This window comes from Schistocerca americana, chromosome 7 (assembly GCF_021461395.2).
Source record: "Schistocerca americana isolate TAMUIC-IGC-003095 chromosome 7, iqSchAmer2.1, whole genome shotgun sequence".
In the NCBI taxonomy this organism is placed as follows: domain Eukaryota; kingdom Metazoa; phylum Arthropoda; class Insecta; order Orthoptera; family Acrididae; genus Schistocerca; species Schistocerca americana.
Window position 1 is genome coordinate 61,112,307 of NC_060125.1, and position 15,845 is coordinate 61,128,151.

Sequence of the window (15,845 nt, forward strand, 5' to 3'; positions counted from 1 at the left end):
TATCTATGATTTGAACCTCTCCTGTGAGTCCAGTTTTAGATTCCGATGCTTCACTTCAGGTTTACTGTATCCCTTGAACCTTCTTATTGACGATGAAACACAGAAATTGCATCCGAATTTAATACAAAAAGCACAATGCTGATTTAAGTAAAAGCGAACTGATACTCTCTCTTTCTATGATTTGAACCTCTCCTGTGAGTCCAGTTTTAGATTCCGATGCTTCACTTCAGGTTTACTGTATACCTTGCACCTTATTATTGACCATGAAACACAGAAATTGTATCGGAATTAAATTCAAAAGGCACAATGCCGACTTAAGTACAAGAGGACTGACACTCTCTAACTTTCTATGATTAGAACTTCTCCTTTGAGTCCAGTTTTAGATTCCGATGCTTCACTTTAGGTTTGCTGTATCTCTTGGACCTTCTTATTGACGATGAAACACAGACGTTGCATCCGAATTTAATACAAAAGGCACAATGACGACGTAAGTACAAGAGGATTGGCACTCTAACTTTCAATGATTTCAACCTCTCCTGTGAGTCCAGTTTTAGATTCCGATGCTTCAGTTCAGGTTTACTGTATCTCTTGGACCTTCATATTGACGATGAAACACAGACGTTGCATCCGAATTTAATACAAAAGGCACAATGCCGACTTAAGTCAAGAGGACTGACACTCTAACTTTCTATGATTTGAACCTCTCCTGTGAGTCCAGTTTTAGATTTCGATGCTTGAATTCAGGTTTACTGTATACCTTGGGCTTTCTTATTGACAATGAAACACAGAAATTGCATCCGAATTGAATACAAATGGCACAATGCCGACTTAAGTACAAGAGGACTGACACTTTAAATTTCAATGATTTGAAACTCTCCTCTGAGTCCAGTTTTAGATTCCGATGCTTCACTTTAGGTTCACTGTATCCCTTAGACATTCTTATTGACGATATAACACAGAAATTGCATCCGAATTTAATACAAAAGGCACAATGCCGACTTAAGCACAAGATGACTGACACTCTAACTTTCTATTATTTGAAAATCTCCTGTGAGTCCAGTTTTAAATTCCGATGCTTCACTTCAGGTTTACTGTATCCCTTGGACTTTCTTATTGACGATGAAACACAGAAATTGCAATCGAATTTAATACAAAAGGCACAATGCCGACTTAAGTACAAGAGGACTGACACTCTAACTTTCTATGATTTGAACCTCTCCAGTGAGTACAGTTTTAGATTCCGAAGCTTCACTTCAGGTTTACTGCATCCCTTGGACCTTCATATTGACGATGAAACACAGAGATTGCTTCCGAAATCAATACAAAAGTCACAATGCCGACGTAAGTACAAGAGGACTGACACTCTAACTTTCTGTGATTTGAACCTCGCCTGTGAGTCCAGTTTTAGATTCCGATGCTTCACTACAGGTACTGTATCCCTTGGACCTTCTTATTGACGATGAAACACAGAAATTGCATCCGAATTTAATACAAAAGGCACAATGCCGACTTAAGCACAAGATGACTGACACTCTAACTTTCAATTATTTGAACCTCTCCTGTTAGTCCAGTTTTAGATTCCGATGGATCACTTCGGTATTACCGTATACATTGGACCTTCTTATTGACGATGAAACACAGAAATTGCATCGGAATTAAATTCAGAAGACACAATGCCGAGTTAAGTGCAAGAGGATTGACACTCTAACTTTCATTGATTTGAACCTCTCCTAAGAGTCCAGTTTTAGCTTCCGATGCTTCGCTTCAGGTTTACTGTATCCCCAGAACCTTATTGACGATGAAACACAGAAATTGAATCCAAATTTAATACAAGAGGCACAATGCCGACTTAAGTAAAAGAGGACTGACACTCTCACTATCTATGATTTGAACCTCTCCTGTGAGTCCAGTTTTAGATTCCGATGCTTCACTTCAGGTTTACTGTATCCCTTGAACCTTCTTATTGACGATGAAACACAGAAATTGCATCCGAATTTAATACAAAAGGCACAATGCTGACTTAAGTAAAAGCGAACTGATACTCTCTCTTTCTATGATTTGAACCTCTCCTGTGAGTCCAGTTTTAGATTCCAATGCTTCACTTTAAGTTTGCTGTATCTCTTGGACCTTCTTATTGACGATGAAACACAGACGTTGCATCCGAATTTAATACAAAAGGCACAATGCCGACTTAAGTACAAGAGGATTGGCACTCTAACTTTCAATGATTTGAACCTCTCCTGTGAGTCCAGTTTTAGATTCCGATGCTTCAGTTCAGGTTTACTGTATCCCTTGGACCTACTTATAGACGATGAAACACAGATATTGCATCTGAATATAATACAAAAGGCACAATGCCGACGTAAGTACAAGAGGACTGACACTCTCACTTTCTATGATTTGAACCTCTCCTGTGAGTCCAGTTTTAGATTCCGATGCTTCACTTCAGGTTTACTGTATCTCTTGGACCTTCATATTGACGATGAAACACAGACGTTGCATCCGAATTTAATACAAAAGGCACAATGCCGACTTAAGTCAAGAGGACTGACACTCTAACAATCTATGATTTGAACCTCTCCTGTGAGTCCACTTTTAGATTTCGATGCTTGAATTCGGGTTTACTGTATACCTTGGGCTTTCTTATTGACAATGAAACACAGAAATTGCATCCGAATTTAATACAAATGGCACAATGCCGACTTAAGTACAAGAGGACTGACACTCTAACTTTTAATGATTTGAACATCTCCTGTGAGTCCAGTTTTAGATTCCGATGCTTCACTTCAGGTTTACTGTATCCCCTGGACCTTCTCATTGACGATGAAACACAGAAATTGCATCCGAATTTAATACGTAAGGCACAATGCTGACTTAAGTACAAGAGGACTGACACTTTAAATTTCAATGATTTGAAACTCTCCTCTGAGTCCAGTTTTAGATTCCGATGCTTCACTTTAGGTTCACTGTATCCCTTAGACCTTCTTATTGACGATATAACACAGAAATTGCATCCGAATTTAATACAAAAGGCACAATGCCGACTTAAGCACAAGATGACTGACACTCTAACTTTCTATTATTTGAAACTCTCCTGTGAGTCCAGTTTTACATTCCGATGCTTCACTTCAGGTTTACTGTATCCCTTGGACTTTCTTATTGACGATGAAACACAGAAATTGCAATCAAATTTAATACAAAAGGCACAATGCCGACTTAAGTGCAAGGGGACTGACACTCTAATTTTTAATGAATTGAACCTCTCCTGTGAGTCCAGTTTTAGATTCCGATGCTTCACTTCAGGTTTACTGTATCCCTTGGACCTTCTTATAGACGACGAAACACAGAAATTGCATCTGAATTTATTACAAAAGGCACAATGCCGACGTAAGTACAAGAGGACTGACACTCACACATTCTATGAACATAACCTCTCCTCTGAGTCTAGTTTTAGATTCCGATGGTTCACTTCTGGTTTACTGTATACCTTGGACCTTCTTATTGACGATGAAACACAGAAATTGCATCGGAATTGAATTCAAAAGGCACAATGCTGACTTAAGTACAAGAGGACTGACACTTTAACCTTCAATGATTTGAACCTATCCTGTGAGTCCAGTTTTAGATTCCGATTCTTCACTTCAGGTTTACTGTATCCTTTGTACATCTTCTTGACGATGAAACACAGAATTTGTATCCGAATTTAATACAAAAGGCACAACGCCGACTTAAGTACAAGAGGACTGACACTCTAACATTCTATGATTTGAACCTCTCCAGTGAGTACAGTTATAGATTCCGAAGCTTCACTTCAGGTTTACTGTATCCCTTGGACCTTCATATTGACGATGAAACAAAGAGACTGCTTCCGAAATCAATACAGAAGTCACAATGCCGACGTAAGTACAAGAGGACTGACACTCTAACTTTCTGTGATTTGAACCTCGCCTGTGAGTCCAGTTTTAGATTCCGATGCTTCACTACAGGTTTACTGTATACCTTGGACCTTCATATTGACGATGAAACACAGAAATTGTGTCGGAATTAAATTCAAAAGGCACAATGCCGACTTAAGTGCAAGAGGATTGACACTCTAACTTTCATTGATTTGAACCTCTCCTGTGAGTCCAGTTTTAGCTTCCGATGCTTCACTTCAGGTTTACTGTATCCCTAGAACCTTATTGACGATGAAACACAGAAATTGAATCCAAATTTAATACAAGTGGCACAATGCCGACTTAAGTAAAAGAGGACTGACACTCTCACTATCTATGATTTGAACCTCTCCTGTGAGTCCAGATTTAGATTCCGATGCTTCACTTCAGGTTTACTGTATGCCTTGAACCTTCTTATTGACGATGAAACACAGACATTGCATCCGAATTTAATACAAAAGGCACAATGCTGACTTAAGTAAAAGCGAACTGATACTCTCTCTTTCTATGATTGGAACCTCTCCTGTGAGTCCAGTTTTAGATTCCGATGCTTCACTTCAGGTTTACTGTATACCTTGCACCTTCTTATTGACCATGAAACACAGAAATTGTATCGGAATTAAATTCAAAAGGCACAATGCCGACTTAAGTACAAGAGGACTGACACTCTCTAACTTTCTATGATTAGAACTTCTCCTTTGAGTCCAGTTTTAGATTCCGATGCTTCACTTTAGGTTTGCTGTATCTCTTGGACCTACTTATTGACGATGAAACACAGACGTTGCATCCGAATTTAATACAAAAGGCACAATGCCGACTGAAGTACAAGAGGATTGACACTCTAACTTTCAATGATTTGAACCTCTCCTGTGAGTCCAGTTTTGGCTTCCGATGCTTCACTTCAGGTTTACTGTATCCCTTGGACTTTCTTATTGACGATGAAACACAGAAATTGCAATCGAATTTAATACAAAAGGCACAATGCCGACTTAAGTGCAAGAGGACTGACACTCTAATTTTAATGATTTGAACCTCTCCTGTGAGTCCAGTTTTAGATTCCGATGCTTCAGTTCAGGTTTACTGTATCCCTTGGACCTACTTATAGACGATGAAACACAGAAATTGCATCTGAATATGATACAAAAGGCACAACGCCGACGTAAGTACAAGAGGACTGACACTCTCACTTTCTATGATTTGAACCTCTCCTGTGAGTCCAGTTTTAGATTCCGATGCTTCACTTCAGGTTTACTGTATCTCTTGGACCTTCATATTGACGATGAAACACAGACGTTGCATCCGAATTTAATACAAAAGGCACAATGCCGACTTAAGTCAAGAGGACTGACACTCTAACTTTCTATGATTTGAACCTCTCCTGTGAGTCCAGTTTTAGATTTCGATGCTTGAATTCAGGTTTACTGTATACCTTGGTATTTCTTATTGACAATGAAACACAGAAATTGCATCCGAATTTAATACAAATGGCACAATGCCGACCTAAGTACAAGAGGACTGACACTCTAACTTTTAATGATTTGAACATCTCCTGTGAGTCCAGTTTTAGATTCCGATGCTTCACTTCAGGTATAGTGTATCCCCTGGACCTTCTTATTGACGATGAAACACAGAAATTGCATCCGACATTAATACAAAAGTCACAATGCCGATTTACGTACAAGAGGACTTACACTCTCACTCTCTATGATTTGAACCTCTCCTGTGAGTCCAGTTTTAGATTCCGATGCTTCACTTCAGGATTACTGTATCTCTTGGACCTTCTTATTGACGATGAAACTCTGAAATTGCATCCGAATTTAATACAAAAGGCAAGATGCCGACTTAAGTACAAGAGGACTGTCACTTTAACTTTCTGTGATTTGAACCTTTCCTGTGAGTCCAGTTTTGGATTCCGATGATTCACTTCAGGTTTACTGTATCCCATGGACCTTCTTATTGACGATGAAACACAGAAATTGCATCCGAATTTAATACAAAAGGCACAATGCTGACCTAAGTACAAGAGGACTGACACTCTAACTTTCAATGATTTGAACCTCTCCTGTGAGTCCAGTTTTAGATTCCGATGCTTCACTTCTGGTTTACTGTATCCCTTGGACCTTCTTATTGACGATGAAACACAGAAATTGCAGCGGAAATTAATACAAAAGGCACAATGCCGACTTAAGTACTAGAGGACTGACACTCTCTAACTTTCTATGATTAGAACCTCTCCTGTGAGTCCAGTTTTAGATTCCGATGCTTCACTTCAGGTTTACTGTATCTCTTGGACCTTCTTATTGACGATGAAACACAGAAATGGCAACCGAATTTAATACACAAGGCACAATGCCGACTTAAGTACTAGAGGACCGACACTCTAACTTTCTATGATTTGAACCTCTCCTGTGAGTACAGTTTTAGATTCCGATGCTTCACTTCAGGTTTACTGTATCTCTTGGACCTTCTTATTGACGATGAAACACAGAAATTGCATCCGAATTCAATACAAAAGGCTCAATCCCGACTTAAGTACAAGATGACTGACACTCTAACTTTCAATGATTTGAACCTCTCCTGTGAGTCCAGTCATACATTCCGATGCTTCACTTCAGGCTCTCTGTATACCTTGCACCTTCTTATTGACGATGAAACACAGAAAATGCAGAGGAAATTAATACAAAAGGCACAATGCCGACTTAAGTACAAGAGGTCTAGCAATCTCACTTTCTATGATTTGTACCTCTCCTGTGAGTCCAGTTTTAGATTCCGATGCTTCACTTCAGGTTTACTGTATCCCTTGGACCTTCTTATTGACGATGAAACACAGAAATTGCATCCGAATTTAATACAAAAGGCACAATGCTGACTTAAGTTAAAGGGAACTAACACTCTCTCTTTCTATGATTTGAACATCTCCTGTGAGTCCAGTTTTAGATTCCGATGCTTCACTTCAGTTTTACTGTATACCTTGCACCTTTTTATTGACCATGAAACACAGAAATTGTATCGGAATTAAATTCAAAAGGCACAATGCCGACTTAAGTACAAGAGGACTGACACTCTCTAACTTTCTATGATTAGAACCTCTCCTGTGAGTCCAGTTTTAGTTTCCGATGCTTCACTTCAGGTTTACTGTATCCCTTGGGCTTTCTTGTTGACAATGAAACACAGAAATTGCATCCGAATTTAATACAAAAGGCACAATGCCGACTTAAGTACAAGAGTACTGAAACTCTAAATTTCAATGATTTGAACATCACCTGTGAGTCCAGTTTTAGATTCCGATGCTTCACTTCAGGTTTACTGTATTCCCTGGACCTTCGCATTGACGATGAAACACAGAAATTTCATCCGAATTTAATACAAAAGGCACAATGCCGACTTAAGTACAAGAGGATTGACACTCTCGCGTTCTATGATTTGAACTTCTCCTGTGAGTCCAGTTTTAGATTCCGATGCTTCACTTCAGGATTACTGTATCTCTTGGACCTTCTTATTGACGATGAAACACAGAAATTGCATCGGAATTAAATTCAAAAGGCACAATGCCGACTTAAGTACAAGAGGACTGACACTCTCTAACTTTCTATGATTAGAACCACTCCTGTGAGTCCAGTTTAGATTCCGATGCTTCACTTCAGGTTTACTGTATCTCTTGGACCTTCTTATTGACGATGAAACACAGACGTTGCATCCGAATTTAATACAAAAGGCACAATGCCGACTTAAGTCAAGAGGACTGACACTCTAACTTTCTATGATTTGAACCTCTCCTGTGAGTCCAGTTTTAGATTTCGATTCTTCAATTCACGTTTACTGTATCTCTTGGACCTTTTTATTGACAATGAAACACAGAAATTGCATCCGAATTTAATACAAAAGGCACAATGCCGACTTAAGTACAGAAGGACTGACACTCTAACTTTTAATGATCTGAACATCTCCATTGAGTCCAGTTTTAGATTCCGATGCTTCACTTCAGGTTTACTGTATCCCCTGGACCTTCTTATTGACGATGAAACACAGGAATTGCATCCGACTTTAATACAAAAGGCACAATGCCGATTTAAGTACAAGAGGACATACACTCTCACTTTTTATGATTTGAACCTCTCCTGTGAGTCCAGTTTTAGACTCCGATGCTTCACTTCAGGATTACTGTATCTCTTGGACCTTCTTATTGACGATGAAACACTGAAATTGCATCCGAATTTAATACAAAAGGCAAGATGCCGACTTAAGTACAAGAGGACTGTCACTTTAACTTTCTGTGATTTGAACCTTTCCTGTGAGTCCAGTTTTAGATTCCGATGATTCACTTCAGGTTTACTGTATCCCATGGACCTTCTTATTGACGATGAAACACAGAAATTGCATCCGAATTTAATACAATCGGCACAATGCTGACCTAAGTACAAGAGGACTGACACTCTAACTTTCAATGATTTGATCCCCTCCTGTGAGTCCAGTTTTAGATTCCGATGCTTCACTTCTGGTTTACTGTATCCCTTGGACCTTCTTATTGACGATGAAACATAGAAATTGCTTCCGAAGTTAATACAAAAGGCACAATGCTGACTTAAGTTAAAGCGGACTGACACTCTCTTTTTCTATGATTTGAACCTCTCCTGTGAGTTCAGTTTTCGATTCCGATGCTTCACTTCAGGTTTACTATATACCTTGGACCTTCTTATTGACGATGAAACACAGAAATTGCATAGGAATTAAATGCAAAAGGCACAATGCCGACTTAAGTACAAGAGGACTGACAATCTCTAACTTTCTATGATTATAACCTCTCCTGTGAGTCCAGTTTTAGATTCCGATGCTTCACTTCAGGTTTACTGTATCTCCTGGACCATCTTATTGACGATGAAACACAGAAATGGCATCCGAATTTAATACAAAAGGCACAATGCCGACTTAAGTACTAGAGGACCGACACTCTAACTTTCTATGATTTGAACCTCTCCTGTGAGTCCAGTTTTACATTCCGATGCTTCACTTCAGGTTTACTGTATCCCCTGGACCTTCTTAATGACGATGAAATACAGAAATATCATCCGAATTTATTACAAAAGGCACAATGCCGACTTAAGTACAAGAGGACTGACACTCTCATTTTCTATGATTTGAACCTCTCCTGTGAGTCCAGTTTTAGATTCCGATGCTTCACTTCAGGTTTACTATATACCTTGGTTCTTCTTATTGACGATGAAACACAGAAATTGCATAGGAATTAAATTCAAAAGGCACAATGCCGACTTAAGTACAAGAGGACTGACACTTTAACCTTCAATGATTTGAACCTCTCCTGTGAGTCCAGTTTTAGATTCCGATTCTTCACTTCAGGTTTACTGTATCCCTTGGACATCTTATTGACGAAGAAATACAGAATTTGTATCCGAATTTAATACAAAAGTCACAATGCCGACTTAAGTCCAAGAGGACTGACACTCTAACATTCTATGATTTGAACCTCTCCAGTGAGTTCAGTTTTAGATTCCGAAGCTTCACATCAGGTTTACTGTATCCCTTGGACCTTCGTATTGACGATGAAACACAGAAATTGCATCCGAATTTAATACAAAAGGCTCAATCCCGACTTAAGTATAAGATGACTGACACTCTAACTTTCAATGATTTGAACCTCTCCTGTGAGTCCAGTTTTAGATTCCGATGCTTCACTTCAGGTTTACTGTATCCCTTGGACCTTCCTACTGACGAATAAAAACACAGAAATTGCATCCGAATTTAATACAAAAGGCACAATGCCGACTTAAGCACAAGATGACTGACACTCTCACTATCTATGATTTGAACCTCTCCTGTGAGTCCAGTCATAGATTCCGATGCTTCACTTCAGGCTCTCTGTATACCTTGCACCTTCTTATTGACGATGAAACACAGAAAATGCAGAGGAAATTAATACAAAAGGCACAATGCCGACTTAAGTACAAGAGGTCTAGCACTCTCACTTTCTATGATTTGAACCTCTCCTGTGAGTCCAGTTTTAGATTCCGATGCTTCACTTCAGGTTTACTGTATCCCTTGGCCCTTCTTATTGACGATGAAACACAGAAATTGCATCCGAATTTAATACAAAAGGCACAATGCTGACTTAAGTTAAAGGGAACTGACACTCTCTCTTTCTATGATTTGAACCTCTCCTGTGAGTCCAGTTTTAGATTCCGATGCTTTACTTCAGTGTTACTGTATACCTTGCACCTTCTTATTGACCATGAAACACAGAAATTGTATCGGAATTAAATTCAAAAGGCACAATGCCGACTTAAGTGCAAGAGGACTGACACTCTCTAACTTTCTATGATTAGAACCTCTCCTGTGAGTCCAGTTTTAGATTCCGATGCTTCACTTCAGGTTAACTGTATCACTTGGACCTTCTTATTGACGATGAAACACAGAAGATGCATCAGAATTTAATACAAAAGGCACAATGCCGACTTAAGTACAAGAGGACTGACACTCTAACTTTCTATGATTTGAACCTCTACTGTGAGTCCAGTTTTAGATACCGATGCTTCACTTCAGGTTTACTGTATCCCTCGGGCTTTCTTGTTGACAATGAAACACAGAAATTGCATCCGAATTTAATACAAAAGGCACAATGCCGACTTAAGTACAAGTGGACTGACACTCTAACTTTTAATGATTTGAACATCACCAGTGAGTCCAGTTTTAGATTCCGATGCTTCACTTCCAGTTTACTGTATCCCCTGGACCTTCGCATTGACGATGAAACACAGAAATTGCATCCGGATTTAATACAAAAGGCATAATGCCGACTAAAGTACAAGAGGACTGACACTCTCGCGTTCTATGATTTGAACCTCTCCTGTGAGTCCAGTTTCAGATTCCGATGCTTCACTTCAGGATTACTGTATCTCTTGGACCTTCTTATTGACGATGAAACACAGAAATTGCATCCGAATTTAATACAAAAGGCACAATGCTGACTTAAGTACAAGATGACTGACACTCTAACTTTCTATGATTTGGACCTCTCCTGTGGGTCCAGTTTTAGATTCCGATGATTCACTTCACGTTTACTGTATCCCTTGGACCTTCTTATTGACGATGAAACACAGAAATTGCAACCGAATTTAATACAAAAGGCACAATTCCGACCTAAGTACAAGAGGACTGACACTCTAACTTTCAATGATTTGAACCTCTCCTGTAAGTCCAGTTTTAGATTCCTATGCTTCACTTCTGGTTTACTGTATCCCTTGGACCTTCTTATTGACGATGAAACACAGAAATTGCATCCGAATTTAATACAAAATGCACAATGCCGACTTAAGTACAAGAGGACTGACACTCTAACTTTCTATGATTTGAACCTCTCCTGTGAGTCCAGTTTTAGATTCCGACGGTTCACTTCAGGTTTACTGTATACCTTGGATCTTCTTATTGACGATGAAACACAGAAATTGCATAGGAATTAAATTCAAAAGGCACAATGCCGACTTAAGTACAAGAGGACTGACACTTTAACCTTCTATGATTTGAACCTCTCCTGTGAGTCCAGTTTTAGATTCCGATTCTTCACTTCAGGTTTACTGTATCCCTTGGACATCTTATTGACGATGAAACACAGAATTTGTGTCCGAATTTAATACAAAAGGCACAATGCCGACTTAAGTAGAAGAGGACTGACAATCTAATTTTCTATGATTTGAACCTCTCCAATGAGTACAGTTTTAGATTCCGAAGCTTCGCTTCAGGTTTACTGTATCCCTTGGACCTTCATATTGACCATGAAACACAGAAATTGCATCCGAAATTAATACAAAAGTCACAATGCCGACGTAAGTACAAGAGGACTGACACTCAAACTTTCAATGATTTGCACCTCTCCTGTGAGTCCAGTTTTAGATTCCGATGCTTCACTTAAGGTTTACTGTATCCCTTGGACTTTCTTATTGACGATGAAACACAGAAATTGCATCCGAATTTAATACAAAAGACACAATGCCGACTTAAGTACAAGAGGACTGACACTCTAACTTTCAATGATTTGCACCTCTCCTGTGAGTCCAGTTTTAGATTCCGATGCTTCACTTAAGGTTTACTGTATCCCTTGCACCTTATTGACGATGAAACACAGAAATTGAATCTGAATTTAATACAAAAGGCACAATGCCGACTTAAGTAAAAGAAGACTGACACTCTCACTATCTATGATTTGAACCTCTCCTGTGAGTCCAGTTTTAGATTCCGATGCTTCACTTCAGGCTTACTGTATACCTTGCACCTTCTTATTGACGATGAAAGACAGAAATTGCATCGGAATTTAAACAAAAGGCACAATGCCGGCTTAAGTACAAGAGGACTGACACTCTCAATTTCTATGATTTGAACCTATCCTGTTAGCCCAGTTTTAGATTCCGATGCTTCACTTCAGGTTTACTGTATCCCTTGGACCTTCTTATTGACGATGAAACACTGAAATTGCATCTGAATTTAATACAAGAGGCACAATGCCGACGTAAGTACAAGAGGACTGACACTCTCACTTTCTATGATTTGAACCTCTCCTGTTAGTCCACTTTTAGATTCCGATGGTTCACTTCAGGTTTACCGTATACATTGGACCTTCTTATTGACGATGAAACACAGAAATTGCATCGGAATTAAATTCAGAAGGCACAATGCAGACTTAAGTACAAGAGGATTGACACTCTAACTACCAATAATTTGAACCTCTCCTGTGAGTCCAGTTTTAGATTCCGATGATTCACTTCACGTTTACTGTATCCCATGGACCTTCGTATTGACGATGAAACACAGAAATTGAATCCGAATTAAATACAAATGGCACAATGCCGACTTAAGGAAGAGAGGACTGACACTCTCACTATCTATGACTTGAACCTCTCCTGTGAGTCCAGTTTTAGATTCCGATGCTTCATTCAGGTTAACTGTATACCTTGCACCTTCTTATTGACCGTGAAACACAGAAATTGTATCGGAATTAAATTCAAAATGCACATTGCCGACTTAAGTACAAGAGGACTAACACTCTCTAACTTTCTATGATTAGAACCTCTTCTGTGAGTCCAGTTTTACATTCCGATGGTTCACTTCAGGTTTACTGTATCCCTTGGGCTTTTTTATTGACGATGAAACACAGAAATTGCATCCAAATTTAACACAAAAGGCACAATGCCGACTTAAGTACAGGAGGACTGACACTCTAACTTTCTATGATTTGAACCTCACCTGTGAGTCCAGTTATAGATTCCGATGCTTCACTTCAGGATTACTGTGTCTCGTGGACCTTCTTATTGACGATGAAACACAGAAATTGTATTCGAATTTTATACAAAAGGCACAATGCCGACTTAAGTACAAGAGGACTGACACTCTAACTTTCTATGATTTGAACCTCTCCTGTGAGTCCAGTTTTAGATTCCGATGATTCACTTCACGTTTACTGTATCCCTTGAACCTTCTTATTGACGATGAAACACAGAAATTGCATCCGAATTTAATACAAAAGGCACAATGCCGACTTAAGTAAAAGAGGACTGACTCTCTAACGTTCAATGATTTGAACCTCTCCTGTGAGTACAGTTTTAAATTCCAATGCTTCACTTCTGGTTTACTGTATCCCTTGGACCTTCTTATTGACGATGAAACACAGAAATTGCACCCGAATTTAATACAAAAGGCACAATGTCGACTTAAGTACAAGAGGACTGACACTCTCACTTTCTATGATTTGAACCTCTCCTGTCAGTCCAGTTTTAGATTCCGATGCTTCACTTCAGGTGTACTGTCTATCTTGGACCTTCTTATTGACGATGAAACACAGAAATTGCATAGGAATTAAATTCAAAAGGCACAATGCCGACTTAAGTACAAGAGGACTGACTCTTGAACCTACTATGATTTGAACCTCTCCTGTGAGTCCAGTTATAGATTCCGATGCTTCACTTCAGGTTTACTGTATCCCTTGGACCTTCTCTTTGACGATGAAACACAGAAATTGCATCCGAATTTAATACAAAAGGCACAATGCCGACTTAAGCACAAAATGACTGACTCTCTAACTTTCTATTATTTGAACCTCGCCTGTGAGCCCAGTATTAGATTCCGATGCTTAACTTCAGGTTTACTATTTACCTTGGACCTTCGTATTGACGATGAAACACAGAAATTGCATCGGAATTAAAGTCAGAAGGCACAATGCCGACTTAAGTACAAGAGGATTGACACTATAACTTTCAATTATTTGAACCTCTCCTGTGAGTCCAGATTTAGATTCCGATGCTTCACTTCAGGTTTACTGTATCCCTTGGACCTTCTTATTGACGATGAAACACAGAAATTGCATCCGAATTTAATACAAAAGGCACAATGCTGACTTAAGTAAGGGCGGACTGACACTTTCTCTTTCTATGATTTAAACATCTCCTGTGAGTCCAGTTTTAGATTCCGATGCTTAACTTCAGGTTTACTATATACCTTGGACCTTCGTGTTGACGATGAAACACAGAAATTCAATCGGAATTAAATTCAGAAGGCACAATGCCGACTGAAGAACAAGAGGATTGACACTCTAACGTTCAATGATTGGAACCTCTCCTGTGAGTCCACTTTTAGATTCCGATGCTTCAATTCAGGTTTACTGTATCCCTTGGACCTTATTATTGACGATGAGGTACAGATATTGTATCCGAATGTAATAAAAAATGCACAATGCCGACTTAAGTACAAGAAGACTGACACTCTTTTTATGATTTGAACCACTCCTGTGAGTCCAGTTTTAGATTCCGAAGCTTCACTTCAGGTTTACTGTATCCCTTGGACCTTCTTATTAACGATGAAACACAGAAATTGCTTCCGAAATTAATACAAAAGGCACATGCCGTGTTAAGTACATGAGGACTGACACTCTAACGTTCTATGATTTGAACCTCTCCTGTGAGTCCCGTTTTAGATTCCGATGCTTCACTTCCGGTTTACTGTATACCTTGAACCTACTTATTGACGATGAAACACAGAAATTGCAACCGAATTTAATACAAAACGCACAATGCTGTCTTAAGTGCAAGAGGACTGACACTACTACTTTCTATGAATTAAACCTCTCCTGTGAGTCCAGTTTTAGATTCCCATGCTTCACTTCAGGTTTACTGTATCCCTTGGACCTTCTTATTGACGATTAAACACAGAAATTGCATCCGAATGTAATACAAATGGCACAATGCCGACTTAAGTACAAGAGGACTGACACTCTAACTTTCTATGATTTGAACCTCTCCTGTGAGTCCAGTTTTAGATTCCGATGCTTCACTTCAGGTTTACTATATACCTTGGACCTTCTTATTGACGATGAAACACAGAAATTGCATAGGAATTAAATTCAAAAGGCACAATGCCGACTTAAGTACAAGAGGACTGACACTTTAACCTTCAATGATTTGAACCTCTCCTGTGAGTCCAGTTTTAGATTCCGATTCTTCACTTCAGGTTTACTGTATCCCTTGGACATCTTATTGACGAAGAAATACAGAATTTGTAACCGAATTTAATACAAAAGTCACAATGCCGACTTAAGTCCAAGAGGACTGACACTCTAACTTTCTATGATTTGAACCTCTCCAGTGAGTCCAGTCATAGATTCCGATGCTTCACTTCAGGCTCTCTGTATACCTTGCACCTTATTATTGACGATGAAACACAGAAAATGCAGAGGAAATTAATACAAAAGGCACAATGCCGACTTAAGTACAAGAGGTCTAGCACTCTCACTTTCTATGATTTGAACCTCTCCTGTGAGTCCAGTTTTAGATTCCGATGCTTCACTTCAGGTTTACTGTATCCCTTGGACCTTCTTATTGACGATGAAACACAGAAATTGCATCCGAATTTAAT